This window comes from Talpa occidentalis, unplaced genomic scaffold, assembly GCF_014898055.3.
Source record: "Talpa occidentalis isolate TD23 unplaced genomic scaffold, MPIMG_talOcc4v2.1 talOcc4.13, whole genome shotgun sequence".
Taxonomy (NCBI): Eukaryota; Metazoa; Chordata; class Mammalia; order Eulipotyphla; family Talpidae; genus Talpa; species Talpa occidentalis.
Genome location: NW_023601322.1, coordinates 64,415,036 through 64,430,264, shown reverse-complemented (window position 1 = coordinate 64,430,264; position 15,229 = coordinate 64,415,036). Strand labels below are relative to the sequence as shown.

General features: G+C 39.4%; 1 long non-coding RNA gene across 3 annotated transcripts in view; it reads right to left on the bottom strand.

The window, feature by feature from the left end:
* The window catches only part of LOC129145619 (uncharacterized), a 649,656-nt gene extending 634,699 nt beyond the window's left edge, over positions 1-14,957 (bottom strand). For all 3 annotated transcript variants that reach the window (XR_008551418.1, XR_008551419.1, XR_008551420.1), the window contains exons 1-2: positions 14,897-14,957; positions 7,098-7,188 (exon numbers count right to left, since the gene is read on the bottom strand). This is a non-coding gene — a long non-coding RNA (uncharacterized LOC129145619). The remainder of the gene's footprint in view (positions 1-7,097; positions 7,189-14,896) is intronic.
* Between the last annotated feature and the right edge of the window lie 272 nt (positions 14,958-15,229).

Genomic DNA, 15,229 nt, shown 5'->3' with positions numbered 1-15,229 from the left:
CCAGTTCTTGTATAAATAAATAAATCTTTAAAAAAATATTGAAGTCATCTAATGCATGAAAACTTCGCAAAAATCTGTTTAGTGCTCTTTTTTTTTCTGTGGGACCCTAGCCGATGGCTGGGCAACGAACTGGCACTGTAGAAGCTGCGGGCAGCCTCACAGCCCAGCGCTCAACTGCTGCGCCACCAGGGGAGGCCCTAGTGCTCTTTTTTTTTTTTTTTTTTTTACCATTTTATCCTTTAACATATATCAGGTCTATTTTTAAATTTTAGTTTGATAATTCCAAAAACTATTATTTCTGGATCTGATTCTATTGCCTTTCTTCCTGGTTGACCATGAATTACATTTTATTGCTACATTATATGTCTCAAATTTGTATATATTAAGAGACAATAGAAATAGAAGTAAACGATACAAATCACTAGGAAAGACCAGATGATTTCTCAGAGGCTACCATTAGGGGATTGAGGAATCCAACCGGGTCTGGCTTTGTCACCACTTTAATAAAATTCAACTCATCACTGATTTGAATGTTTCAAGGGAGGGAAGAGTACTTTCCAATAGTCAGGGTTTAAGACCTGATCCTTCACAGATGCCAAAGGTTTCTCTGTATCTTAAAACTTAATGCCCTTTTTTTTTCAATCATGAGAGATCTTACTTTGCCTTAAAGTCTGCCTGCCAATTTTTAAGGTCACTAGGGAGTTCTCTTCAGTCACAGCTTCAGCTTTCTGCACACTCAGAATCTCAATCTCATCTCTCCTCTCTCCCTCATTCTCTATTTTCCCCTCTCTCTCCTCTATCCTGTTCCCAGTTTTAGGGAACAGCACAATGGACTCAGTGAAGACTCAGTGCACCTCAGCAGGAATTTTCTTAGTTCTTTGACCCTCCCCCAGACTGCAGAAGGCAGCTTTGGTGCACTAGATGATAGAATGTATTTTTTACTTGTATCTTTTATTTGCTTATTGCCATTACATAGAAATACAATTAGCTATGCAGATTTGCCTTGTAACCAGTAACAATGCTAAATTTATTAGTTCTAATCATTTTTCTATAGATTCTTCTGAGAATCACCTACAAGAAATTCTCCAGAACCTCAACAATCTAACCTCAGCAAGTGCCACTTGTTAAGTGTGTAAATTCCTGAGCCCGATTCCTGGGCTTAAACTCAAAATTTGCCACCTTCTAGCTATGGGACATTAGTAAAAATTTTTGAAAACTATTTGGTGTCTCCATTTTCTCACCTATCAGATAAGGATACTAGAAAAACCTACTCCATATGTTTATTATGTGAATTAAATGGATGAATACATGCACAGTACTTAAAACAGAATCTGACACCTGGTGAATACTTATAGATACCATCCCTCTCACTCCACAGGTCTCCCTCCTGTGGTCTCCCTCCACAGCATCTTCATAGTGTCTTTACACATTGCTCCCTGGGTGCCAATCTTAGTAAAACATCTCCAAATCTCTTTCTAGAACACATCTGTAGATTTCCTTAGCAGGCTTACTTGTTACTCCTTAACTTTCAAGTCAAGAAAAAGTGATGCATTGGAAAGTGGAACCCTCACCAATATTACCACCCCAGCACCATAACAATTTGACAGTCCACCCACTGTCACCAAACAGCAAGCTGCAGAAAATATTGTCCTTCATCACAGACACAAAGATAAGAATCCTTTCTTTATCTGAAAGAGCATTGCAGTATATTCCAACATTTGTACTGAATTAAGCTATTAGACTCTATTAGACTGTATCTTTTGGTTAATTCAAAATACTGTAAGAGATTTTTTCCATATAAAAAGGATTTTAAATTTTTTATAAAAATTATATGTGCTGTCATAAAATGCAGCTGGAGTTTATTTGCATAATATCGGGTTTCTCAAAGTTTAGTGCAATAATTAGATACTGCTGTCAGGATGAGAGCTTGGAGCCCAGCCGGGCATATTTTTGCAATGCTGCTGCCATCTCAAACCTCACCCCCTCTTTTGGAAGCTCCCTGTATTTTCCTGATGCCAGTGATAAAAAAAAACGATGGAAAAATATAATTATCATCCAGGCTCAAAGAGAAGGAGATCTGCATTGAGATAAGTAGAAATAATAGTGATATTCATCTGCTCAGGAGAGTTGAGAAAATGCTTTTCCTGAAGAAAGGGCATGGTTGATGCCTTTCTCATCATCTTAGGTCTTGGGGTGTTATGCTTCAATGTCATGAGACCCATTTCCCTTCCCTTGTCATCACCAATTTATTTAGTGATGCTAAGAAAATGCCTCAATTTTCTGAGCTTTAAATTTGTACTTCTAAGGGATGCTTTTACAGATCAGGGCTATGCAATTTTTTCTTTTTACTTTTATTCTAAAGAGCCAGATAGAAATTATTTTTGGCTCTCCAAACCATTCAGTCTCTGTTGCAATTGCTCAACTTTATTGTTTGATTGTAAAAACCACCAGAGCAATTCATCAATGAATGAGCATGACTGTGACTCAATAAAATTTAATTTTCCCAAACATGTGGCAGGATGGATTAGCCTATAGACTATCATTTCTGACCCCTGCTATAGATGATAATCTAGTAAGACTATAACTTGCACTCATTTGTTCATTTACTCATTCGAGTGATACTCACTGAGGGTTACTGTGTATGTCAAACACTATTCAAGGCAAAGGGGAGAGAATAGCAGAGCAGACAGGTGGAGATTGTGATCTTCAGAATTAATTTCTTTACAAAAAAGCAAATAATAAATTATTAAACAAATAACCTGAGATAATCATAGGTGCCCTGAATATATGAAAGCTTGATTTGTGATGGGGAATATCTGGTTCCTGTAGGGAAATGGGCATAGTATTTGAGATTTGAGTCCAAGGAAGTAACTTAGCAGAGAGGCTGTGCTAGGCATGGTGCCTTATAACATATCATCTCTAAGCTTTATTATAACACCGCAAGTTTTATTACTTTACCTTTTTTATAGAAGAGGAAAAGTGTCAGAGACTCTGAGAGGAAAGATAACTTGCCTACAGTTCAAAGCTGCTAATGAGAGAGCTGGGATCCAAACCCAGGTTCACTTGTCCCCAAGGGCTAAGGACTTTCAGTTTCTCCCAGGAACTATAATCTTTGCAAGAAAAAAAAGCCCCATACAATGCCCCTCCTCAATGAACTATAGGAAATCAGGACTGGAAACAGAGACAAACTTTCATTTGTTCACCCATTCATTCAAGCATCATTCATTTACTGACTACCTGCTATGCATAATTGAGGATACAACTGAGGGTATAATGGGGAGTCAGAAAATAAGGTCTCTGTCTAGAAAGGGATGCTGGTAAATATTGAAAACTGACTCTGTGGAGGTGGAAAATGTTCATTTGCCAATTTTTGTGTTGTAAATACTTCACCCACAGCTGATTTCAAGCTGTCCAACTTGTGAACTCGCCTGCAAAATTCCTGAAAATCTGATCACTGGTTTTTGTAAGAAGCTGACCCAGACCCAGCTACCACTGTACTATTGGCCCTTAGTGCCAACAACCTAGTGCGACAGAGACAAATAAACAGACTTTTTAAGTAAAGGGCGAGAAGTACAATAATGGAGGGTAGAGTTAATTTTTTTTTAATTTAGTTATTATTTTTTATTTTTTTATTTTTTTTAATAGAGGCATGTTTTTCTTTATTTATTTGTTTGCTTGTTTGTTTGTTTTGTTTATACATGCACTGGGTACAGTCAGAAGCGCGGGAGGGTGAGAGAATTCACCAGAGCCACAGCTGGGAGCAGAGCAGGCAGAAGACCGAAGTACACTGCTGAGGGGAGCAGCGGGCGGCAGGAGAGGTCTGTGCGCCATGTGGGACCCTCCTCCGGTGGCCAGGGAGCAGCCGGGGATTGAACCGGCGCCGCAGAGGCCGCGGGTGGCTTCACAACCCAGCGCTCTACCGCTGCGCCACCGGGGAGGCCCTTATTATTTTTTTAAATTTATGTATTTATACAAGCACTGGGTACAATCAGAAGTGCGGGAGGGTGAGAGAATTCACCAGAGCCACAGCTGGGAGCAGAGCAGGCAAATGGACCCAAGTACACTGCTGAGGGGAGCAGCGGGCGGCAGGAGGGGTCTGCGCGCCATGTGGGACCCTCCTCTGGTGGCCAGGGAGCAGCCAGGGATCGAACCGGCGCTGCAGAGGCTGCGGGCAGCTTCGCAACCCAGCGCTCAACCACTGCGCCACCAGGGAGGCCCAGAGTTAAAATGTTTTTGACGCTGGGTTAATACAAAGGGTGGGCACTTGATCCAAACATAAAAACACAAAGAAAAAAAGCCAGTGCTCTCATATACTTGACATCAAAGATGTACATGTTTGCAAACGTATTTTGATAGATAGAAATAATTCACTTTGTGTAGAAATATTTGTCATCTGTTGACATACTCCAAATGGTTTTCGGAACAAATAATTTAGATTGTTTTAATTCTCTACTGAACTTGATAAAGGGAATCCCCATTTAACTCAAGGTTTGGGGTTCTAGCCTTGTTCCTGCCTCTAACTGGCCTTGTGGCCATGAGCAAGTGCTCTGTGCAATGGCATCTAGATAACCTAAGGAATGTAAAAGCATCAACACTTCACTATTCAACCTCTCCAGTTATAAGAATTTTTTTTTTTTTTCAGATGAAGGCTTTTTCCATCCCCCTCAGTGAGGATGCTCAAACAATGGGCAGACAAAACAAGATCAAATTCTTTTCAGGTGTCTTGCAGGTCACTCCCATGTTTTCAAACCCCAGAACCACTTAGAGAAGGCCTAATTTAGACTTAAAATTGTAACTGGTCTCTAATAAGTAAAAAAAAAAAAAAAAATGTATAAATCCATAATATTTTAAAACCAAGATAAGACAGGAATACCAAAGCCATACAGACAGACTTTGAAGATATCGTCAGCTCTAAAACAGCTGCCAAACTCAGACAAGTTCTGGGACTCATAGGATTGAGAATATTTCCAGTTACATCTGCAGGCATCTGCTCAATTCTAACACCCACCCTTTTTGTAAACAAGATAGCATGACTGGGACCTGTTCATACATCAGCAAGAAACATGATTTGGGAAACAGTTGTGGCAAGAACGTTGATGACCAACATGTGTAGCGCCATCCTCACACCCTGAAGCTATAATTCCCTTTCTGGTGTTACCCACAAGGAGGACCCATATGCATTTTCCAGTTGTGTCCCTGGATTCCTGATTCCAAGGGGTGAGGCGAAAGTCTGCATTTGATTCCACCAAGATGCTCTTTGCACAATCCCAATTCAGTTTGCCTCTTCTTAAGTGAGCTGTGTGGGCAGGCAGCTCATAGCTGCTCCAACATAAAAAACAACAATTCCAAGTCTTGCCTCACTTCATTTTTAAGTGAGGCTTATATCCCAGGGACTGGAGCTATGATTAATAAAAGGACTACAGCTGCAACCTGAAAATCTATTTTTATGGTTGTTCCAAACATATGTGTTGCATTCATTTGGAATTCATTCTTCTGATTTTAGTTCAAAAGCAGCACCTAGTGGTCTTCAGGACATATGGATCGTGAGCTGTGAAGAAGTCCTCATATACATTTACAATGTATATATCAAACATATCAATGAACTCAGTTCTCATTTCAGACTGTTTTCCTTAATGTGGTTAACCATATAATGGCCAATCCATACTTCACTGTGGCCTTTGTAAACCAAACCTCATTCCATGTCAAAAAACCACCCAGTTTCTTGGTCTATGTGACCCACGATAATTTTCCACAAGAATATCAATAATTGTACATTTAACCAGATTGACTGGTAGGCAGCAGAGATCACAAATATTGTCAGAGAGGCCAAAGGGAATGCTAGAGACTGTGGCAGAGTGGAACACTCAAGTCTTTGTATAGAAGACAGCTTCTATTTTGTTCTACAGGATTGTTGCCATGTGGTAATATAAACCCAGTGCCATAAGATCTAATTGATTGATTTTTGAAAGGGAGCCTGAAATCTGGATTTTTATGCAAATTCCTCAAATTTTTAATGGTACATATTAATTTTTTGCTTAAATCCATGGGACAAACACTTCCGTAAGTTTGAACCTGGTATATAGACCACAATTATGTCACCTCTGGAATTGATGGCACTAAGTCCTTTCTATGACAACCTATAATTTTAAAGATTTTCCAATGTCTTAAAAATATTCTTAAATTTAATATGCCACCATTTCCATGCACACTTCTTTTGAAATATTCAATTATGCATATGTCATAAATGCATAAGTGCACAGGTTCAAAACTGAACATGAATGTGTAATTAGCACTTGGTTTGGGGAAAAGAAGATTATCTGCCCTCCAGAAGTCCCCTTTCAGTTAATACCCACCCTCACCAGAGTGACCAGTATTTTACACACTTTTCTTGCACACACTTTTCTTTCTCTTTTTCCTAAATAAAGTCAAATTAAGGAGCCAAAGGAAAACTGCATGAATTAGTTACGAGAATGCAAATTGTGGATTGCTAAAAAGCAAAGTATGCACATAATCTCCATGTGAGGAAACTTGGTCTGATATTTCAGACAATTTATCAGCAGAGTTTAATATAACAACCTTGGCCAAGTTTTCCATTTACTTTGTTCATACAAACAAAGTGAAAGGAAAGGCTTTGAATTCACAGTCTTTGTGTTACCTAATCCAGGTCATTTGAGCCAAATGCTTGCCTAACTACATGTGTAGATAAAAGTCAAAGTTTCCTATTCTCTTGGAATTGAGTACCAAGATGCTATCACAATTTTTTTTCTTTCATGAAATACAGGACTTTACTTCAATGCATGTGTTTATATTACTGGGTTTATGACAGTCCATCAACAAGCCCTGCTGTGCCTTGGCTCCAGAATGTGTTTCTTTTTTCTTCCTTGACAGTCACCCTGCAGTTTAACTTTTTTGGTTCGCCACATCCTTTGTTTTGAAAGCAACCTGAATCTGGCATCTTTTTTTTTTTTTCTTTTTTAGTGGGAAATAAATAATCTATGAAATATATCATGGCACATTTGGCACAAAATGCTAAATTGTGGGGTGTGTATCAAAACATACACCAGGAATCATGCAAGCTGTCCTGGTGAACGTCTTACCATCCATGGTGATTACTCCCTGATTGATTCAGCTGCCGCACACCTGTTCAGGCTCCCCTCTACAATTTTGAGCTGCTCCTCCTCTCTCAGGCTGCGGAACAGAGAAGGAAACACATTAGACTCCCAACCCTGGACCCACATCTGTATGGATCTCTGTGTAACTGCCCTGATTTGGGTGACTGTTTCCCAAAATGCCCACTCCATTAATAATGTAAGCAACATTGAGATACATTTTCACCTATCAAATGTGAAGTTTGTTATTGTAATTTGTATTACTTTAATAATAAAACCAAGCATAAGGGAAGTGAAATAAATTCTCAAGTGGTGTTGGTGGCAGTGTAAAAAACACAAACATTCTGAAAGGTAACACATTTAATCTAGAAGGTAGGATATGGGTCTCCATGGCTTTTTCTTCTAACATGACAAAAGGAACATTGCAAGGTAATTAAAACTCCTAATCAGTTGGTTTACATTGGGAAAGTATACCATCATGTGGGCCCAATTTAATTACGGGAATTCTTGAAATCCAACGACAAGGCAGGGAGTTTCACCAGTGTGAGAAGATTCAACACAATTGCTAGTTTTGAGATACAACAGGCTCTTTGCAAGGACTGCAAAGAGAACTCAGTTGCTAAGGGAGGCCCTGGCTGACAGCCAGCAAGAAGCAAGGATAAAGTCCTGCAGCTGCATGGAATTGAACTCTGTTAACACACCAGGGAGCTAGAAATAGCTTCTCCCTTAGAGTTTCCAGAAGGAAACCAACCTTACTAATAACTTAATTCTGGCTTTTTGAGACTCAAAGCAGAGAAGTCAGGCAAGTCCATTGGACTACAGAACTGTGAAATAATAAATGAGTGTTGTTTTAAGACATTACAGCCATCTTGAATTTTTGTGGTGATGTGTCAGCCAAGGTTCTCCAGAGAGACAGAAGCAATAGCCTAGACAGATAAAGACATAGATACAGCAATGGAGAAAAGGATAAAAGTATATTTATTATGGGAATTGATTCACATAGGTATGCAGGCAGAGAATTCCTGCAATCTGCAATCTGCGAGCTATGGAGCCTGGATAGTCCTGGGAAAGTCATTTGTATAATAAAATTAAGTCTGAGAAGCTCTGATGTCTTGGGCAGGGAGAAATAGATGTCCAGCTCCAAAAGAAACAGAGAATATCTTTCTTCATCTTGTTGTTCCATTCCATTCTGGCAAGGGATCAGATGACACCACCCACACTGGTGAGGTTGCATCTCTTTAATCAGTCATCCTCACCTGGGCATCTCTTAGCCCAGTCAAGCTGGCACATAATATAAACCATCATAAGCAGCAACAGAAACTATCACAAAATCCCTCAAGATAAGTCCACCCCCTTTGGGTCAATATTATAAATCAAAGATTGTGTGAAAGTATTTATTCTAGTGACTACAAATTGGAAACAACCTAATCCAATTTAACTGTCCAATATTAGAGCATTGGTTAAGTAAGCTGTTGTAGAGCAATACAATGGAGTACTATGCAGTCACTAAGATTTGTTTTTCGGTGAAAGCTCAGTGTTCTGAAGATACTCACAGAATATTAGAGTGAAAACAGAAACTCAAAGCTCTATATAAAATATGACCCGGTTACATATGTGTGCTTTTTTCTTCTATAAGGGTGGATGTGTTAAATATACATAACAGAATGTTAATAAGATGTTCTTCCTGAAGTTTGGAGCCCCAAAGGTCAACAATAAAGCCCTAGGTATTAAGTGTTCCACATTACATGGTCAAGTCTATACAGAATTTGTAAAGGAGATCACTAAAAATCAGTTACTCACTTCCTCTAGGGTATAAAAGAAGTGAAGTTGAAAAGACCCAGGGAACACTCTGCTCTGGGTCTCTTATCTTAGGCCCTCATCTTACAACAAATGAAGCAGGGACTTCAAGGAGGCCACACAGAAAAATTGCTACTTTCTATGGAGTTTGGAGATTGCATGGTTTGGGTGTGACACATTTTTAAATAATTTATTTCTTCATTCCTTCATCAATCAACAATTACTGAGCCAACCTATATATACTATGATAGTCTAATCCTCTTGGTTTTTGTTAAACCTTAAAGTAATTTAATGAAATAAAATAAAATAAAATAGTGCACATTCATTATTTACTTTCTCCAAATCCATCACTGCTTTTTCTGGCTAAGTCCACTAATTTGAGTTTGGGATTTCCCCTTCCCCTATCTTAGGATGTTAAGTGCTTCTTCTTTAACTCAAGTATGGAATAAAGGACTTAAGCTAATCCATACCTCTTTCCACTACCATGGTGACTGATTCAGCAATGAGCACATGAAACTACCAGACCCATGAGATGCAATGAAATTTTGACTGGGAACACTTGGAAAGAGACAGTTTCTCTCTCTTTTGTTTTTTTTTTTTTAGATTTTTATTTTTTATTTATGCAAGAACCAGGGTACAGGCCAGATGCACGAGAGGGTGAGATTCACCAGAGCGAGACCAGGAAACAGAACAGGCAGACTGACTGAAATACAATGCTGAGGGGAGCAACGGGCGAGACAGGAGAGGTCTGCTGGGCCATGTGGGACCCTCCCCGGAGGGCCAGGATGGAACCCGCACTGCAGAGGCTGCGGACAGCTTCACAGCGCAGAGCTCAACTGCCTGCGCCATTAGGGGAGGCCCAGTTTCTCTTTTCAAAAACAAGAACTTGAGAATAAAGAACCTGGAGCAGTTGAAACCATTTTGTTATCATGAGGAACCTGGGAATTGAGTCACTACCATGAAAAAGTCTAGTGACATTGCTTGAACACATGATGAACCCATAACTGAAGCAAGCTTTTCTCTTGTATTATATCTATGAGTTAGTGGGACATCATTTGAAGTAGATAAATGTCCTCATATTGATAGAATCCTATATTATTTCCCTTATTTTTTGAACTCTAACTTGTTGAAAACTTGAACTTAAATTCTTTTAGAACAGATTTCAAGACTCAAATAAGGAATATAATGTGATAATCCAATAAATCTAAACCCTATATACTTTTGGCCTCAAATGTGATTTTAAAAAGTTTTTGTCTTCAAATATGCCTAAATAAGAATTTTAAATCAAAATACCCTTAGAACAGGGAAAGTATAACAAGACAATTAGGAATGATGAGCGTGGTTTCCATTCTTTAATTAGACCTCTTGTTACTTTTCAGTTATGCAGCCAATCTGTGAATTGAGGGTCTAGAGAGGAAATGCTCAAATGTAACAAAAGAGAGAAAAGTCAGCAATTATTCTGATACCTAAACATCAGTCAGATGTTTCTGATCCCATGAAGGAATTCTGATTTTAGCTGCCAATTTCCTTTTGTGAATTGTCTTCAGAATCTATGCCTTCTATAGCACACATCTTGTCATGCACTTAATGTTTGAAATGAGGAAAGATTTCCCAAAGGACCCTTGGCCGCCTGCTGCTCTCCTGCAGGAAATTCCCTAAGAGTTAGGATGACAGTGTGTTAAACAGTCATCACTCATCTACATGACAGTTTAGTATCTCACCACATCTGAGAATAAAAGAATAAGTGTGTCCAATTTTCACAGGCTAACCTTGGAGTTACATTACTTGATGCCAAAACATCCAGATTAAGATGAAATACTACCCATATATTCTCAAGTATCCACATGTTTGACATCTTATAAGCATAGCCTGAGATGACTCTAATTGGATAATAAAAGAATTCCTATCCTTTATGGTCATCAATTATTTATTATTATCTACTTATATGCCAGCTGCATAGGATGGATTGATACATACTATTATTCCTGACCCTCTTGGAGTTTATCTAGTTTAATTAGTGACATACAAGTTACAGCAACTAGAAGAAACTATGATGAATGATGTATCAAATTAGGATACTTTCATTGCATGGAAGTACTTAAAGCAGGACTTCTACTAGCTAATTCTGTGCTATGTGAAAATTAGAAAAAGATTCCTCATTCTCTAACCAAACACAATTTACATCGAAACACACAATATGGTGAGCAAAGAGCTGCAGGACACCTTGCACAGGGCAAAACTTGCACAACTGTACATGGACTCATGTAGCATAACTAATATTTTATAGAATGAGAATGCCAGGGGTAGGAAATTCTAGACGTGGCTCTAATTCTGAGGCATAAAAGCATTGTCAAGGACCAAGTGTTTTCCATATTTCTGTTCTCATCCTTAACATGTCTCTTATTTTCAGGCTCATCCCCTCATGGTTACAAAAGACCTGCTGCAACTCTAAGCATCACTTCATTTTTTTTTTTTTAATTTAAATTTTATTTTTATATTCCCCATACAATTACAACCCCCTTATTTTGACCCCAAGCCCTCCTTTCCCCACCCCCCACTCCCCATAGTTATTTGTTGATTTTGATATTTTCTTTCTTATAGTTATTCTTTTTTGTGGTCCCTTATTTAAGTTTTCTAGATTCCTGCTATGAGTGAGACCATCCGGTATTTTTCTTTTTCTTTCTGGCTTATTTCGATGAGCAGGATCCCTTCCAGCGCCATCCATGTTGCTGCAAATTGCATGTGTTTACCTTTTTTGAATGCTGAGTCATATTCCATGGTGTATATGTACCACATCTTCTTGATCCAGTCATCTAATTTTGGGCATTTGGGCTGTTTCCAAAGCTTAGCTATTGTAAATAGTGCTGCTATAAAATAGGGGTGCAGGTGCTCTTTGGAATTGATGTTTCTGTGTCCTTTGGGTAAATACCTAGGAGTGGAATTGCTGGATCAAATGGAAGCTCTATGTTTAGTGGGTCAAGAAATCTCCACACAGCTCTCCATAGTGGTTGGACCAGTTTGCACTCCCACCAACAGTGCAGGAGAGTTCCTTTTACTCCACAATCTCGCCAACATTTGTTGTTACTAGTTTTTTTTAATATGTGCCATTCTCACTGGTGTAAGACAGTATCTCATGGTAGTTTTGAATTGCATTTCCCTGATTACAAGTGATGTTGAACATTTTTTCATATGCCTGTTGGCCATTTGCATTTCCTCTTCAGAGAAATTTCTTTTTAATCTTCTGCCCATTTTTTGACTGGATTATTTTCTTTGTTTTTGTTGAGTCTCATCAGCTCTTTGTAGATTTTTGTGATCAGTTCTTTATCATTAGCATTGTGTGCAAAAATGTTCTCCCAGTTGGTGGGGTTTCTCTTTGTTTTTGTTACAGTCTCTTTTGCTGTACAGAAGCTCTTTAATTTGATGAAGTTCAGCCGTTGATCTTTGCCTTCACTATCACTGCTTTGGGTGATGTGTCTGTAAAGATGTCTTTGATGTGCATATAATGGAGTGTTTCGCCTATATTTCCTTCTATGTATTTTATGGTTTCAGGTCTTATGTTTAGTTCTTTAATCCATTTTGAGTTGGTTTTTGTGTATGGTGTGAGGTAGTAGTCAAGCTTCATTCTTTTGCATGTAGCGACCCAGTTTTCCCAGCACCATTTATTGAACAAACTTTCTTTGCTCCAATGCATATTCTTTGCTCCTTTGTCAAAGATTAGTTGACCATAAATCTGTGGGTTTATTTCTGGATTTTCTACTTGATTCCATTGGTCTGTGTGTCTGTTCTTGTTCCAATACCATGCAGTTTTGATGATTATGGCTTTGTAGTACAGTTTGAAGTCTGAGAGTGTGATGCCTCCATTCCCTTTTTTTTTTTCAGGACAGCTTTGGCTTTTCGGGGTTTTTTGTGGTTCCATATGAATTTCATCAATAATTGTTCTATTTCTTTGAAGATTGACATTGAAATTTTTATTGGGATAGCATTGAATCTGTATATTGCTTTTGGTAGGATGGCCATTTTAATAATGTTTATTCTTCCAATCCATGAGTAGGGGATGTCTTTCCATTTCTTTGTATCTTCTTCTATTTCTTTAAACAGTGTTTTATAGTTTTCTTTGTATAGGTCCTTTACCTCTTTTGTTAGATTTATTCCCAAGTATTTGATTTTTTTTTGTTTCGATAGTAAAAGGGATTTTTTTTTTTATTTCTTCTTCTTCAGATTTATTGCTTGTGTATAGGAAGGCTACTGATTTTTGCGTGTTGAGATTGTATCCTGCCACTTTACTGAACTGATTGATTAGTTGAATTAGTTTTTCTACGGAGTTTTGGGGGTTCTCTATGTATATTATCATATCATCTGCAAATAGTGATAGTTTGACTTCTTCTTTTCCTATTTGGATTCCTTGTATGTCCTTCTCTTGTCTTATTGCTCTGGCTAGGACTTCCAGTATTATATTGAAAAGCAGTGGTGAGAGTGGACGTCCTTGTCTTGTTCCAGATCTTAATGGGAATGCTTTCAGCTTTTCGCCATTGAGAATGATACTGGCTGTTGGCTTGTCATATATGGCCTTTATGATGTCTAAGCATCACTTCTTCACACTACTCTATCCAAAGCCAGGGAGTGGATCTGTTTTAATCTAGGTGGAAAAACCTTTTCCAATAACCTTTCAGAGACTTCCCCTTATTTCTCATTAGGCACAAATGGGTTATGTGCTTATTCCTAAGTCAACATCTTTAATAACAGGAGATGAGTTTCCAAGTATGGTTGGAGCCAATCAAAATTCTCTCCCTGGGGTTATGGCAGGTACCAAACTCTCCTGGCTCACAGCACCACCCAGAACTTTAACAGAAGTGAGGTTCACTTAAGAGAAAGAAGGATGGAATTGTCTGTGGGTTGACAATAAATAGCACTACCACAAAGTCAATGAGAGAGATATTCAAAATGCTACAAGAGCAGAAAAAAAAAGACACATCTCCTAACTTATTTTGGAATTCGCACTTGATAGATGAGAATTATTTCGCAGCTGAAAAAGTGATGAGAACAAGTTACAAAACAAAACAAAAATATTAACATGAAGGTTCTGACGCCTTCTTATGATGAGAGAAATGTTCTGTACACTTATACATGAATCCATGTATCCACATTATTAACAAACAGGACGAAAGCTAAAAGAGAATTTTCTTTTCATTTTTTTCCTAATTAATACATATTTTTATTTAAACACACACATCTAAGCCATATTTATATCCGAAGTACAAAAATAGAACTAACTTAATAAAAATAAAATTATTGGGCCTCCCTGGTGGCGCAAAGGGTTAAGCACCTCACTATGAAGCAATCCACAGCCTCTGCAGAACAAGTTTGATCCTGGGCCAGCCAGGCAGCAACCCACAGGGCGCAGCATACCTCTCCTGTCTCACTCGCTGCTCCCCTCAGCAGTGTATTTCAGTCAGTCTGCCTGTTCTGTTTCCCCTCTGTCTCTGGTGAATCCTCTCATCCCCCCAAGCCCCCGCATCTCTGGCCTGTACCCCAGCTCTCGTATGCATAAATAAATAAATCTTTAAAGAAAAAAATTTTTAAAATAAAAATAAATAAAAATAAAATTACTGGTTCTCAACTATAAAGTTGAGACCTAGATGCTGTGCCCCTCACTAGTAATAGCCTCTCCACGCTGACTGCCTCCAGCTACACAGCAGAGACAGCGTGATTCTCAGTCTAAGTCTTGTCATTTTGACAACCTCAAGAGAAGATGAATGCTTCTGTCCTTTATTATATGCACATTAATACGTAGGTCCTGTGGGGTGGCTGCTCGCTCCTCAACCAACGTAGCTGCCAGTAAAGCAGCGTTAACTCAAACAGCGCCTAGCAGGGGGGCAGCTCACTGTGGGTTCTCCGCACACACTCACAATTGCAAGACACCAGAGGTTCAGGGCGCACGACAAGGGGCTTTATTAACAAACGGGAGGCTGAGGGAAAGGAGAGGGTCTCACCTCAACAGTGTCCTCCGCATCCAGCCGTCCTAAACAAAGGCCGCGGGTGCAAGATGGCGCAGGCCCTTCACGAGCGCCTGGAGCGGGCAGCCGCGGACAAGCAGCAGGCCGAGGTGGCACCACAGCAGCCAGCACCACCTGTCCAAAGGCCGGGCTGCTGGCGCCAGAGGCCACAGCACCAGGTGTGAGGAGCGGAGGAGCCGAGCAGCTCCCACAGGCGGCGGGATGCGGTCAGCGGCGCCCACGGGGCGGGTACGAGCACTCGCCTTACAGCTCTTTGAGAGCAAGCAGAGCCCTTTACGCCGCCTGGCACCTGCCAGTGGGCACAGAGGA